Source organism: Vigna umbellata, chromosome 4 (genome assembly GCF_029865625.1).
Source record: "Vigna umbellata cultivar VRB3 chromosome 4, Vumbellata_1.0, whole genome shotgun sequence".
NCBI classification, from domain to species: Eukaryota; Viridiplantae; Streptophyta; class Magnoliopsida; order Fabales; family Fabaceae; genus Vigna; species Vigna umbellata.
In genome coordinates, this window is record NC_142168.1 from 15982786 (window position 1) to 15989445 (window position 6660).

Genomic DNA, 6660 nt, shown 5'->3' on the forward strand with positions numbered 1-6660 from the left:
GAGGTGGACACAATTTCAATCTATCAATCGGGAAAGAGGAAGATGGGGTTTCAACTACTAAGAAAGGACAAATTTTAGTTAATACCAATGTGGAAAGTTCAGGCACATGTTTGTAGACTCCAAATTCAAACAACAAATCATTAGCATATTGGTGGTGAAAGTTCCGATAATACACATACTTTACTTCTAGTAGCAAATAATCTTGCAAGCAATGAAAATATTTGATACTTAGATACTAGTTGTAGTAACCACGTGTTGGGAAAATGTTTTATTTTCCTCACTATATAAAGTGGTAAAATTTATTGAGAAGTTTGAAAATAATATATATATATTTTAATTTTGGGAAAAAGAATAATTGCCATCAAATTAAAAGATGGTTCTTAGGATTTCATCTATAATGTTTTCCATGCTCATGGTCTTCATCAAAACGTGTTAAGTTGGGACAATTATCACAAAAAAAAACTACAACATGTAGATTAGTATTGGTTATTGTACATTGATTGATAAAAATAAGAGATTCATCACCAAGGATAAAATGAATTTTAATCACATGTTTTTTTAAGGTTCAATATACATAATTGTCTTGCTTAAGTTCTTTCATACCAAATGATGATTGGTTATGACTTATGCGCTTCAGAATTATCAATTTTTTGGATTAAGTTTTTTTATCTAGAAAAGTATATGTATCTAGTTTGCCTATTATAAACATTTCTGAAAATGTTTGTGAGACATGTGAAATTGGGAAAAAGCACAAAGAATATTTTCCAACTAGAAAGTCCTAGAGAGATAGAAAGTTATTAAAGATTATTCATTTAGATTTATGCATGGTTGAGATACCAACCTATGTCAGTAGTAGGTATTTCATTACTTTCATTGATGACTTTATAGCATAAAAGCTTGGGTATAGTTTTTGAAATAAAAATCAGAAGCTTGTGATGCCTTTAAGTCATTTAAGACATTTGTGGAGAAAAAAAGTAGCTGCAAGATTAAAGCACGGGAGCAGACAGATGGAGGCCAAGAATATATTTCTTGTGCAAATATCTTTGACCACCATGGGATTCAATATCAATTGACAACCAAATACACTCCTCAACAAAATGGATTGACATAAAGAAAGAATAGAAGAATCATGGACATGGTTAGATGCATGGTTAAAGCTAAACAATTGCCCAAAGTATTTTGGACATAAATAGTCTCTGCTACTGTGTCTATTTTGATTAGTGTCCAACAAAGATTGTTTGTGATAAAACACTAGAAGAAGCTTGGAGTGGAAGAAGACCCTTAATTTGACACCTCAAAGTTTTTAGATGTACAACATATGTCCATGTGCCAAATCAACTCAGAAAGAAGCTTAATGACAATGGAGAAATACATCTTCATTGGTTACAATACTAGCTCAAAGGCATACAAGTTTTACAATACAATGACAAGGAACATAGTTCTCAACAAAGATGAGACATTTCATGAAGAATGAATGTAGGATTGGTCTTCCAAAGCTCAAAAGGATTTTGCAGTAATTCCAGAAAGTTGTGAAGAGAAGAACGATCATGTAGATCCAACACTTAATGAGCCATAAATATCAAGCAGACCATAGAGGCAACACAAAGTACTAGCTAGATGGATGATTATGTATTGGGAAATGACAATAACCTATCTGATGAAAAATTATCAATTTTGCTTTATTTGTAAGTTATGAGCTTATAACATTTGAAGAAGCTTTGAATAATCAACATTGAAGAAAAACAATGGATGTTGAATTCCATGCCATTAAACATGGGTATTGATAGACTTACCAACAAGAAAAAGACCAATTGGAGTGAAATGAGTGTACAAAACTAAATACAAGCCTAATGGAGAAATTGATCACTTTAAAGCAAGATTGGTAGCAATACAAACAAAAACTAAGTATTGATTATTTTTAGGTATTTGCTCAGGTAGCAAGATTAGATAAAATTTGTATGATTATCTCTCTATCAACTTAAAACAATTGGAAAATTCACCAAATGGATGTTAAATCCTCTTTTTTAAATGATACTTTTAAAGATGAAGTGTATGTTGAACAACCTACAAGATATGAGATTCAAGGCAAAGAAGATAAAGTCTACAAACTGAAGAAGACATTATTTGGCTTGAAGCAGGCACCCAGGGTTTGGTATATAAATCTTGATTCTTACTTTATGCATAATGGTTTTCAAAGATGTCCGTTTGAGCATACTCTATATATGAAATCTTTTGAGCCTAATCATATTCTTATTGTATGCCTTTATGTTGATGATTTAATCTTTAATAACAACAACCCAAAGATAATTGCAGAATTTAGGGAAGCCATGATTAAAAGTTTTGAGATGACAGACTTGGTTCTAATGTCATGTTTTCATTGCATTGACGTCATTCAGAAAGATGATGAAATGTTCATTTTTTAGAAGAAATATGATGCACCACGTCGTTCATCCTACACGAACGTCTGCTTGCCCTCCTTTCGCTCCTAACCTGTAAAGGATTACGCAATTTCATAATGCTGCCTTTTTCGGAAGGCACGCATCTCCTCCATCCGAATAAACTCATCGCCCTCTCTTGTATTTCTCCCAAGGTTGTAGGTGGTTGTGCAGACAAGTTGTCCACAAAAGGACCAAGCCTTAAGGTCGTTGCTAAGGTTCTCATTATGAATTTTTTGCCAACATCCTTTATCTGCCGCATAGTTTGATTATATTGGTCCATAAAATCTCTCAAGGTTTCATCTTTTCTCTGTTTAATTTTTGTTAGCTCTAGATAAGTAAGATTTTGCGCTCGACTAGAAGCAAACTGTTGTTCAAACAAATTTCTCAATGTGCAAAAACGATCTATGGTACAAGGGCATAGGGAATGAAACCACGTTAGGGCTTCTCCTTTAAGTGATTGGGAGAATACCCTACACCACACCAAATCATTAGGCGAGTATAACGCCATAGCGTCCACAAATGATCTAAGATGCTCCTCCGGATCCTCCGATCCATCGTATTTGTCAAATGTTGAAGGCATCTCATCTGGCGTTGACTCCTCCATAATAGCCATCGTGAATGGGTGAAGCTCATCGACCCGTATAATATTAGTCAGACGGGCTGTCCGGGTCCTGGAACTGTTTTCCTTCTGTGTCGTTCCCTCGGGTTCAATTTGAGCAAGCTCAACCGTTGGTGCATGGGTAGGCACTGCCGATCACTGAATTAATGTTCCCTTTGCCCTGCAACGCGCTTCGCATCTGCCTTTGCATCTCCTGGGCTAACGCCAACAAGTCTGGTCGTCCCGCCATTCTTATGGTCTCAATTGGGTTTCTTCTACTATCCTCGGTCCCACGGTGGGTGACAAAATGTTTCTACTGGATTGGGACGAGGATGGATCTTACTCACTTCTTTTGCTTGGACGAACGTTCGCTCCTCTCACTGCTCTGGATGATCGATCGGTTTGAGGGGGGTTGACCTATAGAAGACACTCCGACGCTCAAGTCAAATATGTTTCGTATGGTCGGAAAGATGCGCTGCGTGGCAGCGCGTGACTAAGAAGTGGCTCTCGAAACCGGCGTGGTTGGCCGTCGCTCGAGGAGATGCTTCAGATCCGCTGGTCACAGGTCGAAACTGTGACTGCGGCCGGCGGTGGCGGCGGCGACGATGGCCGGAGTTAGCAGTGACGGCAGCGGAAAGTGGCGGCGACAGCAGTGGCACACTGGGTCTGGACTGGTGCTGACTGTGGCAAAGATTTAAGAAGAAAAAATGGACTGCCCACTGAGATTTTAGGGGCTGCCAGCGGCCATGGCGGCCGGCTGCCGGCAGACAACAGAGACCACCAGAAGAGGATCAGAGAACTTGCTCTGATACCATGTTGAATATAGTGAAAAACTATATTTGGATTAATCTCCCTTGTGTAAAATACAAACATAGGGTTCTCTATTTATAATAGAAGAAATATGGGCTAAGCCCAAAATACAAATGAGAAATAATAACAAATTAACTAAAAGATAAAAGATATAATATATCTAACATATACCTATAACGCTAACCCTGCAATCTAAACTTAAATCGCCAAAGTCCCCGGCAACGGCGTCATTGTTGAAAGGCTTTTAGGTCGAACTAAAAGTCAACAAAACCTAGTCCCCACTAATGTAGTATAGGGGCAACCTAGGGAATCAATTCGTGGACTTGGTACTTATTAAGTTTTAGAAATGTAGAATTATACCTAATTATTTATTTACTAAAACTAGGTGGGGAAAGAATATTTAAATCTAAAGAAAGAAACTAAAAGACTATGCAATGCATGATACTTAATATAGATTGATGCCTAATGTAGATATGAACCTAAGCTGGAATGAGGGAATAGTATGTGTATCAATTAAAATGCAATAACAATGAAGCAATGACTATGATGAAACAGAAACTAAACTACTATGCAACTAATAAAAAGAAAACTAAACTAATGAAAACTGCTACTCGTGCAATTCAATGACAGAATCCAAAATCTACGAGTCACTAAAATTAAGCAAAAGAAACTAAAATGGAAAACTGGAAATAGATGCAAACAAAACATAAATGCATGAAATATATGATCAATTAATATGAAATAAATCCTGAGGAATAATATGGGAATGAATGCTAAGAAAAAAAAAAACTAAAAGAGTAACTTTGAATGGAGATTTATGGAATCTAAAAACACCCAAAAACAGAATTGACATCTAATCCTCTGAAACAAATTACCCAAAATCAAATCCTAGACTATTCTATACTACAACGTGCAACAAAGGTAAAGAGAAACTTAGCTAAGTATATAATGAACAATGAACATGAAAAAATGAAACCTAGGAACATAAAGGATGCAAGAACTTCAAACAAAACCAAACTAAATTCAGGAAATGTAAACTGACAAAGTAATCAAACTAAAACACAAAATTAACAAAGTAAAAGGCTGGAAAATTGAATTGCAAAAAAGAAGATCGAAATAAAGACAATCAAGAATGTAAAATTTGAAATCAAAGTACAGAATACCAGAGTTTCCCAAATATCCACTGTCTGTCACCCAATGGAATGATCCAAGAATCCCAGTAAAGCAGAGGGTATATCTACTTCTACGAAAGCTTTGAAAGTCTACACTAAAGCTTGAGAAATCGAAACCTAATCTAAGCACACCGTTCATCACCTAGTGCACGTCTAAACCTAAGAATGGTGCCTGTCACCCACCACTCATATGTTTCTATTTTACAAAACTCCTTTATATAGGAGAAAACAAAAACAGAAAAGAGGAAAAGAGGGGGGAAAATAGGGGAAAAGGGAATGAACCGAAAACTAACTCTGAAGCTTCTCGACTAATCTTCAACTAGTTTTGCTTCATTCTTCAACTGTCAACCTTCTATTCGAGCTTCGCATGTGCCTCTAACCGCTTCCAGTCCGACCGATCAATCTTCTTGGCCGACTTCATTCTGGGCCGTGGAAATTTCTGGTCTTCGTCCAAGTTGATCCAAGAAGCTTTGCTTCTCTTCCTCTGTTGTGCTGATGAACCCTAACTCTAATGTTGAGAGAATTGGAGAAAATCTTCCAAATGGTCGAGCTTTAGCTCTTTTGCCCAAATGAAATGGACCCAGCAGCTTTGCCCCTTCTCGCAGCATGAGACACTGCGTTTCATTAATCATCAAAAACTCACAGCTTCAAAAACGCGCGTTTCACTAATTGGCTAAGAAGGCTTCGGCCCAACCCCTTGCACACACTGCACTCCATTTTAAGGGTGTTGCTCCCTCCACCACCACACCTTTCTCCCTTCACCTCCTATTTACTATTTTGCCCCATAAGTAAAATTTTATTTTTATGGTTATTATTTTTTAATTTTACCTATTCACAACCTATTCCACTAATAACATATTTTAGTCCTCCGTACATGAGTAAAATACTTTTCTTTCATTTTAACATTATATTTCTTCCTTTCTTTCTTTCATCGCTGTGAGATATTACAAGTTGCAAAGGTTGGTGGTGGTGGAAAGAATTATCAAGCAGTCTCCCTCTCGTGGTGTAGTGTCGCTCTCGTGGTGCAGTGCGTGTGTTGCTCCTCCAGGTGCGTATTCGAATAAACCTTCAAATAAAACCCTAAAATAAAAAACGTAACCTTTAAATGGAGGTGACATCCTTCAACGGATGTCAACATCCGTTTAAGGTAAAACGAATGTCGACATCCGTTTTTCCTTAAACGGATGTTGCCATCCATTGAAGGATGTCACCTCCGTTTAAAGGTTACGTTTTTTATTTTAGGGTTTGTTTTATTAGTTTATTCTTTATTTTGGAAATATTTTAATAATTTAATTTAAATGTTTTGATTTATTATTTTTGAATATATTTTTAATGTATTTTAATAATGTAAGGAAAATGAAGAAGAAAGAAACGGAGGAGGAGAAGTGAAACGGAGAAGACAAATGGGGTTGCAGAGTAAAACGGAAGACAAATTGTTAAACGGAAATGAGAGATGGAAAGATTGGGTGCATGGAGTAAAGTAGGAGAACTAGGTTTGAAATAAATTAAAATAGTAAAAGTAAAAAATTTCAATCTGAGGATATAACTGGAATTAAAAATAATTGGGGAGGTGGAGGGAGAAAGGTGTGGTGGTGGAGGGAGCAACACTCCCATTTTAATCAGCACTGGGCTTTCTAATTTG